Source organism: Triturus cristatus, chromosome 6 (assembly GCF_964204655.1).
Source record: "Triturus cristatus chromosome 6, aTriCri1.1, whole genome shotgun sequence".
In the NCBI taxonomy this organism is placed as follows: domain Eukaryota; kingdom Metazoa; phylum Chordata; class Amphibia; order Caudata; family Salamandridae; genus Triturus; species Triturus cristatus.
In genome coordinates this window covers 435,687,449-435,712,886 of record NC_140589.1, presented here as the reverse complement: position 1 = coordinate 435,712,886, position 25,438 = coordinate 435,687,449, and positions in this window count along the sequence as shown.

Here is a 25,438-nt window from a genome sequence, read left to right as displayed (position 1 = left end):
GGGCAACTTGTTCAGGCAGGGACACGTAACCAGTGCTTAATTTGAGCCATTGCTTTCCGGTGCTAAGCAGCGGCACTTAATTGGTTTCCTGTGCTCTGCACCTAATTTTCAACACCGTACATAGAACAGTCTACCACATAGTGGCGCTGCTCATCTAATTTAGATATGAGCAGGACAAGGGTTGTTTAGGAATACAATATACATTAAAACTGCTAATACCTGCATCCCCAGCCATTCCTTTAGCTTTGGGGACCCGGAATAATATGAACTGGTGCATTTCGATGCAAGAGAGATAATTTGTAGTTGTTTTGGCAGTGATAACAAGGGCGATAGGTGGTGCAAGCTGCAGTGGCCTCCTGGTCAGAGCCCTGCACTTAATAGTTTACAAATTAAGCACTGCACGCAACCCATAAATATGATGCTAGAGAGGTAACCACATTCATATCATCTGGTTTAATACATAGCACCATTGCTGGTTTAACACTTCTGACCCGTAGTATTTAAAAAGGGGAAAAACCACCTCTGCTAGGCGGCTACATATTTATTACAAAACAGCATAAAATGGGTTAGATTATCCAGACCACGAGAGCTACAATCACAGCAATCAGATCGGCCATCAAACATATGTATACATATAAGGAAATCACTGTTTGGGAGGATAACTAGCAAGATTTTTTTATCAGCATATATTCATAATACCGTTCTTTAATCAGAGATGCCGTGTCCTGTCTAGCACTTCCAGGAACTTCCCACAAAGATATCAACTGTAATTACTTTAAAGAAAATTGTACATGTGTGACCATGTACGCCGTCGACAGGAGCAACTTGCTGTGACTTCCTCAAGGGTTTCTTAAAAAGCTGTGGTCTTAGGGTTTCTTGCCAGTGTTACCCAATATAGAATCGACCTGAGAGCAATAGTTTCTGATATAGGAATAAAATTAAGCTCTGTGTACAGTTCAGCCAGAGGGGTAGCTGGCCCGAGACCCAGCAAATTACGGAGGAAATTATTCCCAACTACTTGGAGTGGGCAGACATTCCCATACCACATAGTTCTTCACCATACAGTGCAGCCACCACTGCCCTTTTCTGATATATTTGTAAAATAACACTAATACTTCTGGCACTGGCTTGACATCTAAACTTTAAAACTTCTCCAGCCAATTGTCTCAAAACTAGCGTGGCCTTCTGTATTTGGCTGCCCCATCGCAAATTCTCAGTAAATCGAATACTCTAATAGTCAAACTGTTTGATAATATCCAGGGGGATACCTTTGACCAAAGGCCTTCACTGAAAACAAGTGGAGGGCCTCAATACCATACACTTTTTTACTGCCATTGATGGTTAATGATTTCTTGTCACAATACTCCACAAAATGTGTTAGTAGCCTATGAGTAAAATGTTCTGTTCGTGCCATCAATAACTCAGCATGCGCATATAGTAGTATTGGTACCCGCTTCCCGACTACAGTTAAAATATCAATGGGGTCTTCCATCAAATGGTCAGCTGCATCATTTAAACAAGCATTTGCAATGCATTAGGTCTCGCATTTACGCGAGTTTGAGCTATTGACATTGCAAATAACAATGCCTATTGGCATCGTCATTTACAATGCCAATAGCTTTAACTCGTGTAACTGCGAGACCTATTGCATTGCAAATGCTTGTTTTAGAAGGGATTCGTGTATGGATTAGTTTTTCTATAAAAAAGAATAGAGTTTGAGCAGACGTCTACCGTAACAAGGTGACAAAAAAAGAACCATTTTTCTAGTTGCACTTTTGTTAGTATTGTTTCTTTTTTCTTAGCTCTCATAAGTCGTCAAAATGACGAGCCGCGCTATTCACAACTCCAAAATAAAAAATATAATAATAATAATATGCCGACTTCTCAGTATAAACCCTTACACATTTCACGATGAAGCAGCCGTGTTTGGGAAATAACATGCGTATCTGAAGTTGGCGAAATGCAATGCTGATGTTTAACAATGAGACTGCTAATACCACTTTTAAATGAAACACATGTTAAGAAACACACGCGGTTACACAAAATTTGAAACAATTGAAGGCAAAGGAAGGCGTCTTTGCCGACAAAACTGTGTGTTTGGTGTTAGTTTTAAAAGAAGTTGGAATCCAGTTGGGTAAGTATAGAACGATTCTAGTGCAGGCATGGTCGTCGTCTTTCACTAGTACAAAAAGCGAAACGTGTAAAGTAACACGAATCTCTCTTGATGTTATGTACACATCTAAATTATTAATCATGTTTGCGTTTTTCCACTTAAATGATAATAAACTCTGTTTGAGTAGTGCCTCATACCTTACTAAATAATGCTCTAGGCGCTACAAGCGGTTTAGAACGGTAGTTTATTGTTAATATTAAACAACAGTACGTAGCCTAGGTCGCTCAGTCCGAAAATGAACTTCCGATCTGTACTTCATGGCAGATATTAGCGATGAGCGTTCAACTAGTAGAGCCTTAGTGCTTGTATTTGTGATGTAATTGACACCTCGTGTCGAGGCGCACTTCCTTCATCCGCCATCGTGCTTTCAGCGCTTTGATGAAACACACATTTAAAGGTGTACAAATTCTGATTATCGCATGTGCCACCGGTGTCAAATCTACATGAGTAAGTCAATAAATGTATTGTAAAGCCGCGTAAACTAGTGTTAGCATATTTCATATATATTTTAAAACAGAACGTTACAAACAATGCAATATTTTAATGTATATATATTCTCAATAGTTCACGTGTTGATTCTGGTGCAACAATAAATAACAGATTAATATGAGAAGGATTGTGATTAACACACTTAAGCGAACGGGGACAGTAAATTCAAATTTAGGGACGTGACGCCTACCCGATGACTATTAAAAAAAAGTCTCATAGTTGTTTAGAACTACTAAACTGTAATTATATTACCCTCATGTTTAATTTAGTTTTAAGACAAATACAGACACAAATTAAATACTGGATGCTAACAATTGCCTACCCAAAGAAGGCAACAACGCATACAGATTTGTTACACCCATCTTTAAAACAACCATATGCCACAGTGTTTTTAAAGCTGAGACATACCAGCCTCAGAAAACAATGTGCGCCTGGGTGCGCGCCGGTCCGTACTCGCCCACATTGATTATAACGGGGTGTGTGTCAGCGCCACTGGAGAGAAGGCGGTGCCTGCAGTGGGGACGGGTGCAACGCGAGGCCGCCTCCTAGAGCCGGCGCGGAGGGGACGGCTGCGCCCTCGAGCCCGGACCAGAGCAACGGAAATGAACCGTCCTATAGCACCGCAGCACGTGTGGGAGCCGCATACAGACACAGCAGACAACCCCTCTCAAAGTTTAATTTGTTCCGGTGGTGGCAGGCTGATCACCAGCACTCGGTTCTGCACCCCTGACTTATCCCTCACCAGACTTTGGCAGGGAACATGGGACATGCGGAAAAGGGAGAAAGAAGGAAAACATGAACACATGGAAAGAGACCCGCATGATTGGGATAAAAGGAAGTGTATGACGGCGGAAGAACGAGGTATGAGGTGTACTGAACCCTGGGCAGTCTTGATAGGAGACGAACCACGCAATCTGCGACACTGGCTCCGGGCGAATAAGAAGAGAAAATCTCGGGCCTTGCAGTTAGCATGTTTTATTTATTGTTTCAAAATTAAGCTGTTTTGCACGGTGATACGCAAATGAAAAATCCCTACGCATAACCTGCCCTAACACTGTACGCCGCCCTCAAGAGCGAAAAACTAGCGTGCACTATTGAGTGAAATCAAAGTATAACACCAGTGAATGGTGTTAATAATGACTACTGCGATGCAGCGTGCGCACCGAAATTCGTTTTATTAATTTTTCACCGCCCCGGTAAAACGCCCTACACGGACCGTCACTGGCACAGAGAGTTAAAGGTAGTACAGGAGGGAGGCTGGAACGCACTATGGTCTTGCTCAAAACTGACGAGCATCCAAGGACAGATATCCAAATTGGCCACTACAACATAGAAGAACATCAAACAGGATGGTGTGAAATGAATGATTATGAAAATAGAGGCTTACAGAGCTAGAGGAATTTTTGACAAGAAAGGATACACTAATACCTTAATTCATTCAATATGGATGATAAAAGTCTCAAAATGTAGATGTGGGGCCTGTCGTTGCAGGGTGTACCACTCTACAAAGGACTTACAAGTAAATTAAATTTGCCAAACAGGTGTAAACCAGTTATAACATGTTTAGAGAAAAGAGCACATGCACTTTAGCACTGGTTAGCGGTAAAGTGCTCAGAGTCATAAAGCAAACACTAAGAATCAGCAATAAGAGGAGATAAGCAGGTAAAAGGTTTGGGGGAAGACCACCCTAAGGATGACAGGTCTAACATCTATGCTCATGCCTGTGGTAGCTTGGCACAAACGTAGTGAGGCGTAACTTGGACACATTATGTAAAGTATTTAGGCAGCAAACAAACAGAAATAAAGTCTAAACACAACACAAGAAAAATCTCCTACCAATTTGGGAAAAAAGTGAAGGTTGTAATCAATGATTTGACACCAAAATGACAAACATCCACTTAACAGAACTGGAAATATGCAGTTTTAAAGGTTTAGGGAAAAATAGTGCTGCCGCAACAACAACTGCTTCATCGCATTTCCACGATCAACGACAGGACAATTTTTCTGCCCCTACTGCTATTTTGCCTGCAACTCAGGAACTCATGCCCTCACAAAAACCCGAGCGACACCCACTGGACCAACCATGAGCACCCTAGAACCTCTCCACTGCCCCCTGCTCAATGCCTGATCATTTTGTAAACCCTCCACTGAGTTCTGGGACACCATCACAACCCTCACCTCGATGTTATCTTCATTACAGAGACCTGATCAACCTCTCCTTTTCCCCCAACATTGGCATTGTGACTCCCAACATCAACAAGATGATACGCTGGGACCAACCCAACAAACACGGAACGGAGGATGCATCACCATCATCCACAAAGAAACCATCCACTGTACCACCGGATATGACAACACACCGATCATGGTACACCTCTACTTCCAACTCCACACCAACAGCAAAATGACCTTCAGTGGCACCCTCCCCTGCCGACCCCCAGGACCACGCTCTGGTTTTTGCAAGGCAATGCTCAAATTCATCGGCCCACTTGCCATCGACTCCAAGCAATATATCTTCCTCAGTGACCTCAACTTCCACCACAACGACCTCAAAACCGTAACACCCCCTACCTCCTAGAAAACATGAGCAGCATCAAACTCACATTACTAGTCATCAACCCCTCATGCAGTGCTGGTAACACCCTCGACCCGATCTTCACTGCCAGCGAAAGAGTCAACTATAGTCACGTCACTGAACTTACTTGGACTGCCCACAACATTGTCCACTTCACCATCACAGGACTCCCATGCCCCACCCACATGCCCCAAGGTCCTCTCACCACAACTTGAACAAAGTGACCAAGACCCAATAGATAGACACTCCCAACATCATCCATCACGACTCCGCACCCAACCTCGAACTGGCTATCCAGAATTTCTCCCCCTGAATTACCAACAATGCCAGCAGACTCACCCCATCAAGCCAGCCAGAACCAACAGAAACACCAAACAGGGCAGTAGGTACACACCAGGACTCAGGATTATGATGCACAAGTTATAGTTTTATACCTGTAACTTCAGTTCTCAAGTAGGGTTTTTCCATGATAGTCATAGACGTAGAATATTCCCGCCCACTTGCGGGGGACTCCGGAGCACATTTGTCCAAAATGTCTTCTTAAGTGCTGAAGTTCGCCTTTCTTCAGGAAGGCTTTGAATAGTCACTTAAGAAAGTCAATATGCAGCCTATCAGATAGGCTACAGCACTCAGAATTCTTCATCTTCATGTTACAAAAGATAAGAAACATGCAAAATGCATGTGAATTTTGAAGAATAACAGGAAACATTTTTCACAAACCCCTTTTGTAATTTGAGAGAAGTATCAGGAAGGAACAGTTTAGCCCACAGGCTACCATTATAAAGGAAGAAAAAGGAGAATCCTGGGACATCCAGTCTCCCATCATGCTCCACCAGACGCTGTTACCTCAATACTTTTTTATAGGTGGTACTAGCTGAAATATAGTAGAGCATGAAAGTGTCTGTCTAATAGCAGAGCATGAGAGTGTCTGTCTAATCCACCGGGGAGGAGGGAGGGTTGCTTATGATCATGGAAATACCCCTACGAGAGAACTGGAGTTACAGGTAAGAAACTATACCTTCTCCTGTAGGGGATTTTCTTGTATAGTCAAAAGCGTAGAATAGAGTAGCAAGCCTATCCCCCTTACATCGGTGGAGTAGACAGAACAATAATGAGACATGCAATCAAGCAAAGAGATTCCTGAGGATGCCTGTCCCACTTGAGCATCCGTTCTCACATCAGAGCCAGTACAGTCATGTTTAGTGAATGTGTGCACTGAACTCCATGTAGCAGCTTTGCAGATATCTGCCAATGGGATATTTCTCATCTAGGCAGCAGTAGCTGCCTTGCCCCTAGTGGAGTGTACTCTGGGTTTACCAGTAAGAGACAGCCAGAATCACCTCAGAATCACGTGGTGGATCTGCATGTCAAAATAATGGATCTTGATCCGGGGGATGATACCTTTTCTGGAGTCTGAAGGGTGCCGATTTTGTCAATGCTGAAGTCAGAAACAAGCCCATGGCTGGCTCAAGTTGACCCAGCACTAGTGGTAGCAAAGGTCTGGAGGGCGTGCGCTGGAAGAGCATTTAAAAAATAACTGAAGTCGATGGCGTTGGACCTGCCATGAAAATGTTCCGCTAGGCTGCACCTCGCAACAGAACCTCTTGAAAGGTGTTGATGTCATCAATCGGTGAGGACTGAGGTTGCGGAAAGTCTCTCAAAGTGGGCGAGTAGCCCCTGGTGGAAGAGGACATATCCCCATGTTGGCGGTGTGATCATGATCATGATCTATGTTGTGACCTATGCTTGGAATGAGAGTGCCTTTATCTAGTTGAAAAATGACCAGATGCATGACAGCCATGATGTGAGCGATGGAATGACCTTGAGTGTGGTCTAGGAGCTGGAGTGGCAGGCACTTGTGGCACTGGAGTATGAACAATGACAGGTGTTGGCAGGGCAGGCTGTGCCGGCAACACTGGAGGCAAAGGCAGTGGTGGATCAAATGGCAGGTTCGGGGCCGGTGGACATAGAGGTATTGAAGACGAAGGCAGCACTTTCAGAGAAGGAGATCTGGAACACTCTGATGATGTATAAATTTGGAATCTTTTAGAGGCTTTCTGAGACCTTCCCAACGTCGAGGAACTCCTTGACTTCGATCTCTGTCTTCCCTGTTTAGACCTCGACATTGAGCGGGCTCTTGACGTCGAAATTTGGGTATCGACGTTGAGCGATGCCTTCTTTGTGATGGTGAATATGAATCCCTCAAACGCAATGCACTTCTCGACGTTGTGCTGCGTGGTGCAGTAGATTTTTATGTCACTCTTGTATGTCCTGATGTAGAGTGACAAAGCTTGCGTGATGTCGAGCCAGTCCGAGATGACGAGTTTACGTCACATGAGATTCTCATGGGATGTGCCATGAGACTGCCTGCTGTACCTGCAAATGTGCTTGTAAGCATCACAGATGATATGGTACTCAATTACTCAAAGGATTAGCTGATGTGATACATTATGTCCCTCAACAGGTTGTGGCTGCTACACAAGATCCACATCCACAACCTCAATCCAGGGGACTGGATCGTGATCAAGAAGAACGTTCAGAAGACTTGTTTGGAACCAAAATGGAAAGGTCCCTTCCAAGTAATGTTGGTCATTAAAATTGCTATCAAGTGCATTGGAGTTCCAAACTGTGTGCATGCATCGCACACCAGAAGAGTGAGAAATCCATGTGAAGAAATCGTTTTCTTTGAGACTGAATGAAGAGCACTGCACCACCACAAGCTGAACATCAACAAAGAGCAGAGTATTCCAAGATCACAACAGCAACAGGGTAAAGAAAGGGGTGAAGAACTGCAAAATGTTACACTGAATCAAGTTACCAGTTGTCTCACAAAATGGCACAGAGGTCTCTGATGACATTAGTACAGACAGGAGATCCGGGTGTAAGAACAAGCATTGAAACAAGAAGAATTATCCATAAGGTTGAACAGCCAAGGAGCAGTAATCAAAGAAAATTAAAAGCAGTGTATCACTTGATTGTTTATATATTTGTTGTTTCGGCTGACAGCCTTACAATATTTTTTTTAAACAGGCAATATAAGTACAATTCAATAAGAACATGAGCACAACAATATATCAATAAATTCATTAAGAAAAAATTGAATACAAAGACAATAAAATGCTAGAAAAGTGTATTTTCATCAAAGTCATACAACCTGCAAAGAATAGCATGTTTGAATTCTTCAGAAACAGTAAAGTGCAAGTGTAATAGGAAAGGTACATAACACCGCCAGAGGCTGCCTCTGGAAAAAAAACATGTGCATCACTATTGATTACAAATCATCAAAACAGTTGAGAATTATCTTCTTTTCAGCTGTAAACAGTTTGCCAACCCACCAAGGGGGTAAAAGTGCAGTGCATAGAAGTAGTGCGAAATTGTTCAACTTCGGTGTTCCGTTAAAGGAAACAACCAGGCTCATAAAGCTTAAACATAATCCTAGAGTGGAGGGCAACTTGTTCAGGCAGGGACACGTAACCAGTGCTTAATTTGAGCCATTGCTTTCCGGTGCTAAGCAGCGGCACTTAATTGGTTTCCTGTGCTCTGCACCTAATTTTCAACACCGTACATAGAACAGTCTACCACATAGTGGCGCTGCTCATCTAATTTAGATATGAGCAGGACAAGGGTTGTTTAGGAATACAATATACATTAAAACTGCTAATACCTGCATCCCCAGCCATTCCTTTAGCTTTGGGGACCCGGAATAATATGAACTGGTGCATTTCGATGCAAGAGAGATAATTTGTAGTTGTTTTGGCAGTGATAACAAGGGCGATAGGTGGTGCAAGCTGCAGTGGCCTCCTGGTCAGAGCCCTGCACTTAATAGTTTACAAATTAAGCACTGCACGCAACCCATAAATATGATGCTAGAGAGGTAACCACATTCATATCATCTGGTTTAATACATAGCACCATTGCTGGTTTAACACTTCTGACCCGTAGTATTTAAAAAGGGTAAAAACCACCTCTGCTAGGCGGCTACATATTTATTACAAAACAGCATAAAATGGGTTAGATTATCCAGACCACGAGAGCTACAATCACAGCAATCAGATCGGCCATCAAACATATGTATACATATAAGGAAATCACTGTTTGGGAGGATAACTAGCAAGATTTTTTTATCAGCATATATTCATAATACCGTTCTTTAATCAGAGATGCCGTGTCCTGTCTAGCACTTCCAGGAACTTCCCACAAAGATATCAACTGTAATTACTTTAAAGAAAATTGTACATGTGTGACCATGTACGCCGTCGACAGGAGCAACTTGCTGTGACTTCCTCAAGGGTTTCTTAAAAAGCTGTGGTCTTAGGGTTTCTTGCCAGTGTTACCCAATATAGAATCGACCTGAGAGCAATAGTTTCTGATATAGGAATAAAATTAAGCTCTGTGTACAGTTCAGCCAGAGGGGTACCTGGCCCGAGACCCAGCAAATTACGGAGGAAATTATTCCCAACTACTTGGAGTGGGCAGACATTCCCATACCACATAGTTCTTCACCATATTTGTAAAATAACACTAATACTTCTGGCACTGGCTTGACATCTAAACTTTAAAACTTCTCCAGCCAATTGTCTCAAAACTAGCGTGGCCTTCTGTATTTGGCTGCCCCATCGCAAATTCTCAGTAAATCGAATACTCTAATAGTCAAACTGTTTGATAATATCCAGGGGGGTACCTTTGACCAAAGGCCTTCACTGAAAACAAGTGGAGGGCCTCAATACCATACACTTTTTTACTGCCATTGATGGTTAATGATTTCTTGTCACAATACTCCACAAAATGTGTTAGTAGCCTATGAGTAAAATGTTCTGTTCGTGCCATCAATAACTCAGCATGCGCATATAGTAGTATTGGTACCCGCTTCCCGACTACAGTTAAAATATCAATGGGGTCTTCCATCAAATGGTCAGCTGCATCATTTAAACAAGCATTTGCAATGCATTAGGTCTCGCATTTACGCGAGTTTGAGCTATTGACATTGCAAATAACAATGCCTATTGGCATCGTCATTTACAATGCCAATAGCTTTAACTCGTGTAACTGCGAGACCTATTGCATTGCAAATGCTTGTTTTAGAAGGGATTCGTGTATGGATTAGTTTTTCTATAAAAAAGAATAGAGTTTGAGCAGACGTCTACCGTAACAAGGTGACAAAAAAAGAACCATTTTTCTAGTTGCACTTTTGTTAGTATTGTTTCTTTTTTCTTAGCTCTCATAAGTCGTCAAAATGACGAGCCGCGCTATTCACAACTCCAAAATAAAAAATATAATAATAATAATAATATGCCGACTTCTCAGTATAAACCCTTACACATTTCACGATGAAGCAGCCGTGTTTGGGAAATAACATGCGTATCTGAAGTTGGCGAAATGCAATGCTGATGTTTAACAATGAGACTGCTAATACCACTTTTAAATGAAACACATGTTAAGAAACACACGCGGTTACACAAAATTTGAAACAATTGAAGGCAAAGGAAGGCGTCTTTGCCGACAAAACTGTGTGTTTGGTGTTAGTTTTAAAAGAAGTTGGAATCCAGTTGGGTAAGTATAGAACGATTCTAGTGCAGGCATGGTCGTCGTCTTTCACTAGTACAAAAAGCGAAACGTGTAAAGTAACACGAATCTCTCTTGATGTTATGTACACATCTAAATTATTAATCATGTTTGCGTTTTTCCACTTAAATGATAATAAACTCTGTTTGAGTAGTGCCTCATACCTTACTAAATAATGCTCTAGGCGCTACAAGCGGTTTAGAACGGTAGTTTATTGTTAATATTAAACAACAGTACGTAGCCTAGGTCGCTCAGTCCGAAAATGAACTTCCGATCTGTACTTCATGGCAGATATTAGCGATGAGCGTTCAACTAGTAGAGCCTTAGTGCTTGTATTTGTGATGTAATTGACACCTCGTGTCGAGGCGCACTTCCTTCATCCGCCATCGTGCTTTCAGCGCTTTGATGAAACACACATTTAAAGGTGTACAAATTCTGATTATCGCATGTGCCACCGGTGTCAAATCTACATGAGTAAGTCAATAAATGTATTGTAAAGCCGCGTAAACTAGTGTTAGCATATTTCATATATATTTTAAAACAGAACGTTACAAACAATGCAATATTTTAATGTATATATATTCTCAATAGTTCACGTGTTGATTCTGGTGCAACAATAAATAACAGATTAATATGAGAAGGATTGTGATTAACACACTTAAGCGAACGGGGACAGTAAATTCAAATTTAGGGACGTGACGCCTACCCGATGACTATTAAAAAAAAGTCTCATAGTTGTTTAGAACTACTAAACTGTAATTATATTACCCTCATGTTTAATTTAGTTTTAAGACAAATACAGACACAAATTAAATACTGGATGCTAACAATTGCCTACCCAAAGAAGGCAACAACGCATACAGATTTGTTACACCCATCTTTAAAACAACCATATGCCACAGTGTTTTTAAAGCTGAGACATACCAGCCTCAGAAAACAATGTGCGCCTGGGTGCGCGCCGGTCCGTACTCGCCCACATTGATTATAACGGGGTGTGTGTCAGCGCCACTGGAGAGAAGGCGGTGCCTGCAGTGGGGACGGGTGCAACGCGAGGCCGCCTCCTAGAGCCGGCGCGGAGGGGACGGCTGCGCCCTCGAGCCCGGACCAGAGCAACGGAAATGAACCGTCCTATAGCACCGCAGCACGTGTGGGAGCCGCATACAGACACAGCAGACAACCCCTCTCAAAGTTTAATTTGTTCCGGTGGTGGCAGGCTGATCACCAGCACTCGGTTCTGCACCCCTGACTTATCCCTCACCAGACTTTGGCAGGGAACATGGGACATGCGGAAAAGGGAGAAAGAAGGAAAACATGAACACATGGAAAGAGACCCGCATGATTGGGATAAAAGGAAGTGTATGACGGCGGAAGAACGAGGTATGAGGTGTACTGAACCCTGGGCAGTCTTGATAGGAGACGAACCACGCAATCTGCGACACTGGCTCCGGGCGAATAAGAAGAGAAAATCTCGGGCCTTGCAGTTAGCATGTTTTATTTATTGTTTCAAAATTAAGCTGTTTTGCACGGTGATACGCAAATGAAAAATCCCTACGCATAACCTGCCCTAACACTGTACGCCGCCCTCAAGAGCGAAAAACTAGCGTGCACTATTGAGTGAAATCAAAGTATAACACCAGTGAATGGTGTTAATAATGACTACTACTGTTAAACAAATAAACAACGGTGAATAAAGTACCCTTTCACGAGAAGCCGCCACTTAGTGAGAAGCCCCGTCACCACAGCCTTCTGACAACCCCGGGGCTCGGGTGATTCTTTGGCAGCGCCTCACTGGCGCCCCTTCGTGGGTGAGGGGCTTTGGGAGCGGGGACAGGCCATGGGTGCGGGTAGCCAGCCCATGAATAGACCTGCACCCGCTGCCAAGGTCAAGCCCCTCAAATCTGGGGGTGAGAGGGTCTGTGCAGTCAGGATCCGCTGAAAGAAGCTTTACGCTGGCGCTTGGCATGGAATCCGCATAGAAATAATAACACGTTCGTCCCCTGTTGTCTCAATCTCGAGACCCCATAGGGCTGCAGGCAGCTGGTTGGACTATTACCGAACTGAATTGCGTTAATGTAATGGCCTTGTGAGTCGAAAGGGTGACTCCCCGTCAGGCTGACTGGCAGGGATGAAACTGGAAGATGCGTGAACTCGCCAACCTCGGAGGCATACTGCAGCCCTGCTGTTTGGGAACAGGGCACAGGCTATGAGGCAGTAGAGAGGCCGGAAATGGAGGCAGTTAGGAAGGGGGCGTCTCGAGGGCGCAGGGTAGAGGGTACCAACGCCGGCCCCAGCAACCAAGACTGATAACATGAGGGCAAAACTGCTCCCCGCAGATAAAAACAGGCAGAGCTCATGCGGGTGACCAGCAAACCTTGTCTCGGGAGAAATGCAAACACGTCTTTCTCGTCAGCAGTTTGGACGGGAGGGGCGAGGTGCTGCGGTTTCGCACTAGTGATTTCAAAAGTAAAGTGAGAGGCCGTCTGTCGAGTGTGATACGGGTTTCTCTATCATAACAGTTCGGCACGCCCTTTCACGGCGCTAGCTTCAGCACTTCTGTCGCACATGAGCGTCGTAAACAAGACAAGCCCGGCGGAGCGTGGCGCGCGCGCGCGCTTGGCGGGGGCGGGAGAGCGGACCCTTTGAAGTGCTCCCAAAAGCGGAGTGCATGGCGGCACGATGCGCGTGATTGTGCGCGTGCTAGCCATGCAATCCGCTTTTGGGAGCACTTTGAAAAGCCCCTTTACAATAGTCTCGCTTTGCGATCGCTATCGCGATAGCAAGGTCGAGACCTAAAAAGGATGAATAGCAAGGGAGCCAACATGCACACCTGCCGCACACCTTTTACGACCAGAATGGGTTCAGTGCACACGCCACCGGGCCCATACCGTACTTTGGCTGTGTTAATAGGATGCAGAACGTGGATGGCCATTACTAACAAGGAGTCAGCACCTAAGTACACCAGTGATCTCCACAGCTTCTCTCTGTTTCCTAATCAAAGACTGCTTTCAAGTCGACAAATATTGGGTACAGCGATGTCTTCCTCACCACCGTAAACTTGTAGGATATCATATACAACCGAAGAGCCTGATCAACGGTCCCAATGCAAGGCCACAATCCAGCTTGCATTTCAGTCAAGTTCTTGTGAGCATCGACCCACCCCTTATGGCTGTTGAGCAGAATTTTCCCCAGACTTTTTCCTGCACCATCTAGAAGAGGGATCGGGTAGTGGTTGGATGAGCTGGATCGATTGCCTTTCTTCTCGATCAGCACAATAATGAGCGAACGCCATGAAGAGGGTACAGCATTTCCAACAAGTGCTGAATTAAACACTTTAGTAAGGATACTGCCCCACACATTTGGCTCTTCACAATATATATAGATGAGCACCATATCAGGGCCTGGGGCTTTGTGTTTCTTTGCATCAGTCAGGGCTCTCACCTCTCTGGCACTAAGATAAACAAAATTCCACCACCAGGTAGACCGATCGTATCGGGTATCGGTTCTGTACTGGAGCCGCTATCTAAGTTCACGGACCACTTTTTGAGACCTATGGTACAAAAAATGCCTTCTTATTTAAAAGATACACAAGAAATCCTTTCAAAACTCCAACCCTTGAGTTTCGATCCAACAACAGATTACCTCATCACCTTGGATGTGGAAGCGCTGTACACCAGCATTCCACAAGAAGCATCACTCACTTTGATCGAGAGACTGCTAAAAGCGGAAACATGGACATCGATAACACCCATAAATTTCATCGTAGAATGTGCAAGATGGGCCCTAACCAAAAACTATTTTGAATTCGAGGGTGAATATTTTTTACAAACCCACGGAACATCTATGGGTATGACTTGCGCACCAAGTATAGCCTGTCTATACGTCCATGATTCTGAGATGAAATTCATCTATAAAGAGACAAATCCGTACCAGAACAACTTGGTGTTTTGGAAACGATTTATAGATGATATTTTCCTCATTTGGAAAGGAGAGGAAAACGGAGCAAGAGATTTCCTGGCATGGCTGAACTCCAGGGATGAATATCTCAAGTTTACTATGACTTTGGAAAAAGATTCAATAACCTTCTTGGATTTTAAAAATCTGGCCAAACAAGGGTACACTAAAAACAGAAGTATTTTACAAACCAACAGATGTGAACAATTTACTAAGGTACGACAGTTTCCATCCCAAGACTTTAAAAGACAATCTGCCGGTGGGACAATTTCTAAGATTGAGAAGAAATTGTACGGACAAGGAGACTTATGAAATCCACGCTAAGAAGCTCACAAAAAAACTGAAGATGAAATCATATCCCAAAAGACTGATAAAACAAGCATATAGAAGAGCGAAGAACAACACCCGAGAGGGATTACTGGAATCCTATGAGAAACCTGAGAACAAAAGAATTGTGTGTGCCCCCACTTATGGAACGGAATCTAGCAAAATAAAAGGAATTGTCCTACGGCATTGGAGAACACTAAACTCAGGGGGGTTAAAAATGGAAAAACCCATGTTTGCCTTTAAAAGAGGAAAATCAATAAAGGATTCTGTGGTACACACTCGCCCAAAAAAGAAACAAACGAAAACAGGACAACAGCTGAATACTTTATGGAACCTACCTGAGGTCGTCGGACACTTTTCGTGCGGCTCAAGTAATGTATGCTGCTTAAAAAAAACTAGCAAAGAGATTGATGTGGGCCTGAAAACTCCCTGGGAACAGCGAAGTTTCAGCAATTGCAATAGTCAAAATGTGGTATACGTGATGACGTGCATTTGCAATAAGAGGTATATAGGAATGACCACTCGAAAATTAAAAGTTAGAATAACTGAACATCGAAGCACATTTAGATGTGGAAAGACAATTACTAAAATGATTTATTTTCATACAAACAACCACACTGAGAACGATTTCATATGGACAGTGATTGAACATCTACCTAAGAACTGCACTGAGAAACAACTCCTAAAACTCGAGCAGAGGTGGATTTATCGCTTATCTAGTGCAACACAAGGCCTTAATGAGGAAATCCCGTGGACTTCTCTGACGTGAAAGAAAATTTTGAAAAACTTGGCCTGTACGACAGACTTGTAGATAATCTGAAGGGCATCGAACATGCAGTCAAATAATTTTTTAAAAATGAGAATATAACATAAAATGCAACGGGGGCAGCAAGTGTATTACACGAATAAACGTCAGCCTTGAGTCTAATAATGAAAAAGAGAGAAAAAGACAAAATCACGTGCAACCCAAAGCTTGAACAAGAAAAATCCTGTGGATTTCTCGGACGTGAAAGGAAATATTGAAAAATAAGGCCTGTACGAGAGACTTGTAGAGAATCCTAAGGGCATCAAAGATTCAGTTAAATAACAACAAAAAAATGAGAATACAATACAAAATACAATGGGGGCAGTAATTGTATCACATGAATAAACGCCACCCTTGAGTCCAATAATGAAAAAAAGAAAAAAAGACGAAATCACAAAGGTAATCATGGTTTTGTAAATCAACTTGCACGCCGTGAGTGCAATAACAGCACAAACAAACACTCTAAATAAATTCTTAAATAAATAACTGTGAGCCCTTGTAGTAATACCATAAGATACGATAAGGAAACAACCATCAACCTGAATTCATCGTATATTTGTCCAAATTTTCCCATAAAATACGAGGAAAGAGATTTAAAAAATAAAATAGACAAAACGATAAATAGGTTGAGGTTTGAAAATAATTAGTGGACTTCAGTACCCAGAATCCCCTGTACACCGGAAGCCGAATAATACTCCGTAGACCGAAAATGCGTAAACAACCATAGAGAGAACGACGTGTGAGTTAGAAGAACACTGCGAGGTAAACGATGTTTGTATTTAAGACGCCAAAAACAACCGTGACTTTCTCAACGGCAGGCGGTGTGTACAGTAGGTTTACACGCGGTGGCGGATCCTTGACTTCCAGAGACCAAGGGATAATACTTTATTAATATATTTTTTTAAAAAACATAGCCAGAGTTAATCGACCTCGTACCCGTTATGCCCGGAACTATGTTGCGTTGACATCACAAAATCTAAACTCTTTAGATTGAAAGACGAAGGGACGGAATTGAGCCACGTTCAAATTTATTCTTGAACCTCTCTGTCCAAAAAATAAACCCGATTTTTCTCTACACCACATATGCCACTCGGATAGGGGGAAGTTTCTCTAAACCAGGTAAAGGCAAAAAAAACCAATATAAATAAAGATGTACTTAAGGGAAATGGCTTAAATTACGCTCTCAGCAGATAAGTAAAAATCGCCTTGTGATTTACATTATCGCCAGTTCTGAACAAAGGATCGAAACACTTGGGTCCGTGGGAAAGGAAGCTCAGGCCAAGTTGCCTTAGTGCTTGCAAACATTAAAAACATATATACATTGCAAGACGAACCACCACAAACAAATATACGATGTTTTCTATAATCTATGATTTGTTTTATGCAGTGTGTTACTACAGGACGCTACCGTATCACACAAGACCTGCATGATGCTAATTAGCATCTACCAGTAGGTGAGAAAAAGAATGATATATTAAATGGAAAAATAGTCTGATCCGTAAAGACAAATGAAAAAGAAACTCGGACACCATGAGAGTTGGGCAACCTTTGAATATAACAACATTGTACCACGAATGTTTAAATAAAAAACACATCGGCACGCGTGTGAATGGAAGATAAGCTGTACACATTCATGTGGGATGGTGTTTCACAATGAAGAGCCAAAAGTTTTTTGTAAATTAACACAGAGTGTGGTGTGGGAAATTTAGAAAGTGGTAATAACTTGATTAGGCAAACAAGCGGTTAATAGCACCACACAAAATGAGCACTTAGTCGGGGTGTTCACACATACGTTACACTATAATAGTGAATAACAGTATGATAGGGGCACATAAGCATGACGATGCATATAACCATGTGCACATGTGTGTATTCCCTTCTCTTGTTTTTTGATCTTATAGAAAATCTATTGGAGATCGGGTGCAAGAATTTAGGTGAGTGCATTAAGCCTCATGATTGGTATGCATGAAGTAAATGCATAAACACAAGGCAGGGACCTTAAAGTAAGGAACAGAACAACAAAGCCCTGACGAAGGCCCCAGACCCGATAGGGCTAGCAACGTGGGTCGAAACATGTTGGCATTTTAACAAGGGTACATTTGAAAAATTACGTTCAAAAGAACCCCAGTACATGATTTTAATGATACCACGAGTACCCCAAGAATAAAATATTGGAGCGGGGTATACCTGTAGGTATTTTTAACATATCACAACATCTGGTTCCCTGCTTAACCAGCTATTATCTTGTATAAGAACTCCCAAAACATCTTTGGTTGAGTCCGCCCAGATAGTACCACCTTATCTGGGTGTGGAGAAAACGCCTATGATGAAGCATGTCACTATTAGTGAGTGAGGCGTTTTCTTCAATATCTTGAATATTCCACCCGATTAAGTGAACACTTCAATATGTAAGATATCTCGATATCTGGTGATAAAAACAACGGATTTCTCGGTAAAACTGTATGTCCTCGTGGGATTACAGTTCAACAACAGTTGCCTTTAGTGATAAAAAGTTTCCTTGGGAGAACGCAACTGGATTGCCTTTCCTCTCACTCTCCTTTTGTGAAAAGAAACTAAGATATCAATACCACAAGGCCCAGACCAGATGTTTTCTCGGGCTGACAGGGGGATTATGGGGTTGACACTATATAAGTTGCTAAAGTGATCAGACAGATCTGTCCAGACAGATGGCCCAATAGGGGTTTCTATAATGTGCACTGAGCCCCTCTCAGTCCGTCATACCAATTCCCAGAATTTTTGGGAGTTTTTATAAGTTGATCGAATCTCACCGACTATCAATGAGGAGACAGAGTCGAGGGGTGAAAGTGACACAGAGTAAGATCAACAAAGATTGATGAGATCAGACAGGGGAAGAATGCCTATTCAAAGGTGTTCTGCACCTGAATGGACATAGTACATGAATAAGGAACTAAATGTATCATTGGATGAACTCTGTGTTTGGAAAATTGTTTAAACCTCCATGACAGCACTTCAAATACATTTGGGTAAAATCTGATGGAAGACTGAGAGACAATCAAAAGACCAAAACTGCTAGAGAAGTGCTAAAAGACTGAAATGACATTTTTATTTTTTATTTTAAGAAGACTTACCTTGGCCTAAGGTTGCATTAAAAGAGTAGGGATAACATTTTAGAAGAATACGGAGTAGGGCTAAGGAATGTATGTACGAAGATTCTGGATTTAAAGAATTTTTTAGAAACAAACTCTTTGGAAAACTTGCATGGAGCACATTTGGAGAAAGCTCCGAATTGAATGTTTGAGCTGTTGCTGAATATTTTTTTGCAAATTATCTGATTTTATACAATCATGTGTAGCCTTAGAAATAGACGTACAATTATGTGCTCAATTTTCAAAATATCAGTACAAATTATTATGCTTGTAGGGTTCTATTTAAACCCCAAGAAAGACGTTGGGTCTACTAATGCAACTACCACATTTGCACATACAACAGATGAAGAGTAATTGAAAGCATCGTTTGCAGGACACATGAGGAATGATTATACTACAAATGTTTATTGTAGATTAGTGCAAGAATACTCACAAGCTATGGATGCAAAACATTGCTGTGTTTGCTCCCACCTACCTTGATCAGCAGCAGAAGAAGTCACATGCCATCAGATTCCATTATCATATGCAGTTTCATGTAGTATGTTGCTTACATTTAAATATAGGCAAACACATTTAGAATATTTTTTATTCTATCATGGTCTAATACCTTAAAGAGTACCCTTAGTACAAAGCATGAATGTACACCCACAAGCAAAAGAAATGGACACAGCTTGGCATTATTTTAGGCTGTCTACGCCCATATATGGTGTTAAGGCATATCAGAATAATCTAACCTGTTTAATGAGACCACTAGAGGAAGTCTTTATTATGACATTCGAAGATAGAAACACTACACCTCGTAAGGATAGAGACAAAGATGTTTTGAAAAGTGTTTGGAAGGAAGGGAAAGATGATTTTAAAAAGAAAATGGTTTACCCACAGTTGAAATTAGACAGATGACAAAAAGGAAAAATTGTTATTCATGAAAGGAGAACACGTGCGAGAACCAGACAAGTGGGAATCAGTAGCTGTGGACAAACATTTGAATTAATTGGAGGAACACAGCAAATTTTACAAGGGGATCAAACCGCAATTCCAGGGATTTCTTTTGTTTGTCGACAAGATACTTACTTCAGGTTACCTGCTGATTGGGTGTATATTTGCTACTTTTCTATATTGTTTCCAAGGACATGTCGTGTATATGGTATAGATGCATTAGCATTGACACCAGCACACAGAAACACTTGTAGTGCAGAAAATGGGACTCACTTACTGGGAGATATTTTTTACACAATCATTCGACCTCTTGAAAGACAAGAAGATTAGAAAACTGTTAGCAGTTGTCGAAAAGCTGGCAACTAGTACTTCTGTAGCTTTATTACTTGTGAGCACTGAGCTTGTAGCAATTAGATCCCTGGCTTACAAAATCACTTGGCATTAGGCATCTTACTTGCAGATAAAGGCAGAGTGTGCTAAATGCTGAAAACTCAGCATTGCTGCTCACACATACCTGATGAAAACAAGAAATTTTAAGAATTTGCAAAGAACATTTCAGACATGAAACCTGTATTAGAATAATTAGAAACACCTCCTATTTTAGAAAAGTTTGGAAAGGGAATATACACAACTGGAAATTGGTTTACAAATCCAGAGGGAGGAATACTAAAAGGTATTTTGATGCCAATAGAAATTATAGGGCTTTGTTTACCTTTTCTATTTTCATTATTCAAAGGCTGTAGATCTTGCATTAATAAAAGGAGTAGAGTAGAGTAATGAGCAAGGGAATGGAAGAAGAATTAGCATTAAATTATCGTCTTCATGACAAATATAGAAAATCATTAAAATTCAAAAGTTTGCAAAGAAAAAGAAAATACTTAACCGATGATAAAAGTGCCCTCTGAGCAGATGATACATGAAAAATTGTGATGCTTAAGATAACCATCAGATGGGGGACAGAGACAGCTGCAGCCGCTGCAGGTAAGAGCTGTAGGGCGGTGTGGCCAGGTGAAGGGGGATTTCGAGAGACGAACATGAGTGGAAATTCATTATTTATTTAATTTTCCCTCGTGGTTGTCTCTGGAAATCCCCCCTCACCAGGCCCCGCAGCTCTTAAATGCAGCGGCTACGGCTGGACAGAGAGAAAGTTTTGATTAAAATGCAAAGTAACATAGTTGAAGAGGCATGTGCAATAATAATATGCACATTGCCATTGCCATTGATAGATATATTGATTTTGAAATGACACATTTAAATGGACAAAACTACAGTGTGTGTGTATATATATATATAACCTACTGGCGGTCGCCAGTAGGTAGTTATCGTTGAGACCTATTATCCATTGGAAAATCGTAACATTCTTTTCCCAATAACTTTGGCGTCGGTTGACGAATCTTTGCGAAATTTTCAAAACTCGTGGGGTGCTCCGGTCAGCATCTATCTTACAAGTTTCGGGGTGATTCGGCAAGTGGGGGCCAAGAAAAAAGGGGGTCCCAAAATGTGTTTTCTCCATGTTAATTCCCATAGGAGACTTTAGACACGGCTACAGCCCGAACTGCTGAACGGAATTACACCAAATTTGGCGAAAAGGTAGCCCTTGGTTCAGAAAGATCCCTTTTTGTTAAATGGTGTAAATCCATTCAGTAGTTCATGAGCAATTAGAAAAAGAAAGTTTCAATATCTGGGCGGAGCCTAACAACACATCTCATCGTGAGATCTGATTGGCTGTCAGCACCTCATCCTGGAATTGCTGGCAGCCATCTTGGGACCAATATACATGATAGTACCCCATTGAAATGCATTGTAGTGAATCGAAGATTTTGAGGGTTGCCAAAAGGAGAACTATAAAGGGTGATAACAGACTTTAGTTACATTAGAATTCATTTGTTGATGGTACCATACTAATTTCAGGAATTGTGGTGTGTTCTAAGGTGATTTTACCCTGTGAAAAACCTTCTGCTGGGATATCATGAATCATGTTTTAGAGGAAACTGAAGCTAAAATGAGAGCATAGTTTCTGTAAATTCACATTATCTTTCTCAGTCATGTGAGAATGAAGTGTGTCATTCTCAGTATATCATGTACATCCAACAAGGACAGAGACTGTCAGTTGATTCCTTTGTGTTCTCCTGCAGTTTCCCAGAGTGTTCTAAAGAGCAACTAGAGCGCTAACAGTCTTACTTATGACAAAATTAGGGCACACCTGAAGCCATCTTCATTGGAATAAACTGGTAACTCTTAAAACATGTAATTTAAAAAGGAACAAAATGAGGGAGTTAATTGTGTCATAGAAATTATGTTTAGTGCTGTAGTAAGAAAAATTAGGACATGTTTCAAGTGTGATCTCAAATATCATCTTGTTATATTTCAACAGGAGCAACCTGTCAGTTGATGCCTTTGTGTTCTACTGCAGCTTCCCAGAGTGTTCTAAAGAACAACTAGAGAGATAACAGTCATACTTATGACAACATTATGGCACACCTGAAGCCATCTTGATTGGAATAGACTGGTAACACTTAAAACATTTAATTTAAAAAGGAACAAAATGAGGGGGGTCATTTTGCAATAGAAATTATGGTTAGTGCTGCAGAAATAAAATTTAGGGCATGTTTTAAGTGAGATCTCAAATCCTCTTCTATTTCATTAGAAAATTCTGACATGCAGACTGAAACAATCACTTTCAATACCAGCAGTAGACTTCCAGTTAACTCCCTGGTGAGCAGTAGCTTTACTACAGTGATCTAATGAACAACTAGAATGCTAACATTCTGAATTTATGGCAAATGTGTGACACATCTGAATGCCTTCTTGATGGAATCAAAGTAAAAAACTGAAAGCATTTCCTACTGAGGAGACTGCAGTAAATGAGGAAATTAGGAAACTTCATAACAAATAAGTCTCCCAAGATGGCCACCAGAGAAAAAAGAGCCCAAATGTAGCACAAATATCACCTAGATGTAGCCCACATGCAGCCCAATGACAGAAGTATGCAAAACACTTTTTATTTTTAGTTTTTCTGCAGTTTTATATAGTGCAGACTGGTCAGGTATTGGAGCGTTACATCTTACTTGGACCCCTTATTGCGTATTTTGCACGAAGTACATGAGATTGATCTTGCAAAACATTGAACTGTACGATTCTGTTAACCTGAAGTTGCTCTGAACCGGGCTATGTAACACACGTTTTTACCTACTGGTTTTAATTAATTCTCACTGTATTGTATTAGGAAATAGGATTTACTGTTTTTATGTACACTTTTATGATCTAGGTTTCTAAATCAGATCGAATAAAGTTTAATGAATTCTATGGCAGGACGGAGGCGAAGATTATGCAAATCTTTCCTCGCTTTATTTGCATAGCAGTTCAAAGAAAACGTTACACAACAATCATTAAACAAAAGACTACACAACCCATGAACCATTAGGGGGGTAGTCTCCAAGGCAACTATAGTCCAATCATATCACAGTCCATCGTATATAATATCGTGACATCCCTTCCGCTTTCTCTTTCTTCACTGCTCGTCAGTTAAGTGCATTCCTTACATTCTTGGCTTAATCTGACGTTGTTGATGTTTCTATAGCGGTTTCCTGTGCACGTTATTAGCATTATTGCCTTGGTATTGTTTCATATTCCCTGTGCAGTAGGCTCTTGCCCGAGAGCGTTCTCCATCTCGCAGTTTCTCCCGCTGTGCGCTCTGCGCGTGGTGAGATCCGTCGAGCGCTACCACTGGTCTTTACGCACGTTTGGGAATCCGGCACTCCTTTAGTGTCCGCTTGATTCCCGACAAACCCTCGCCTAATTTTGACACCGCTACACGTTGATTTCCCCACACGGCCATGTTAGTGATTGGTATTGCGCCTCAGTCTTTTCTTATATGAGCTTAGGGCAGTGGTTCCCAAACTTTTTGACCCATGGCTCCCTTGACCTAATTGGCAGTTGATTTGGGAAAAAGGGGGTGGTGATGGACAGAGTTTCTGAATGATGCAGAATACTCTTACCAAGTCAAGAGATCATGGTTTTAATCCATCACCGTTTTTTAGCTCACTGCACCATCCCAGCTCAGAACCTGGCTACATGCAAATTAGTCTGTACCTGTCCCAGTGCATGATGGGAACAGGGCAAACCAGACTACCAAGCCAATTCTTATACTGGGAAGGAAACAAGCTTCCGGGGACCGGTTTCTGGCATCACAGCCTTCGTCGGCCCGGCTTGCCTGAATCCTGATGGTGCAATGAGCAAGGGACTCACGTCTGAGCATACCCTCCCGTTGGCCGTTGCTCCTCACCATTTTTTTACCGGCGCACCGGGGTGCCGCGGCGCACAGTTTGGGAACCACTGGTCTACATTAGGCCTGGGCTAAAATTTCGTTCCGTTCGCGGAAATTGTGAGAATTTGACATTTTCGCATTCCGCGGAAAGCATGAAAATGTCAAAATTTCCGCATTCCGCTGCTTTGCGATAATTTGGTTCTTGCTTGCGCTGTAAAATAATACATTCTCGTGCGCGCGCGATCGCCTTACCTGAATCCCTGCGTTCGCCGACAAGTTTTCTTGATCCGGTCGCGTTCTCCATGAGATGTTGTATTGTTTTTAGCCATTTGCGCTGTCTCGCGACAGTTCGCGCCCGCAGTGACGTCATGCGTCGCGCGATCACGTCTTTCTTCTCGCGATCATGCACCGCGAGACAACTGAAAACAAGATGGCCGCGCCCGCGAGCAACCGCATGGGTAAGTTGGCGAGCCACAACCATGCAGAAAATCTTGCGAACATGCGGGAAAAAAACTTCCGCATCTTCGCGATATTTCCGCGTGTTTGCGATAATATTTTACATTTTCGCAATAATTTGCGAAAGTGGATTTCGCAAATTCCGCCCACCCCTAGTCTACATGAAGAATCAAGCCTAGACGTGATGAAGGATTTAGAGAGTAGCCATCACCATCATAAAACTTTATTTGCAATCACAAAGATCTTATAAAGTACATCTCAATTGCTAGAGAAAGGCTCAAGGAGCTCTGTGGCATTACAAGAAGTTTACATGGGGTGGGCTCTGATGAACCCAAGATGGCTCACCAGATCCCATCTACACAGTGTTTTATGTGTGCTGGGTCCTGCCGGTGCAGTTCTAAAAGGCAGGTGTCAGGACAATAGGTAAGTTTTACAGACACATCAGAGGAGGTCGCGCAGTAGTATATAAGTAAGCCCAGCCATATCCAAACATATTCAACCATTTGCAAACCTATCCATCATGTATCCTTCCATCTATCATTTCACTCATCCATCCCTTCATCCATCCTTTCACTCATCCATCCATTATCCAGCCATCCTTTCACCCTATCCATCTGTACACTCATCCATCCACTCTTCTGCCCATCCATCCATCCAGCCGTTTACCCATTCACCCATCCAGCCATCCGTTCACTTACTCATCCATCCACCCAGTCACTCATCCTTCCACCCATCCACCCTTTCAGTCATCCATCCATCCTCCCTTTCT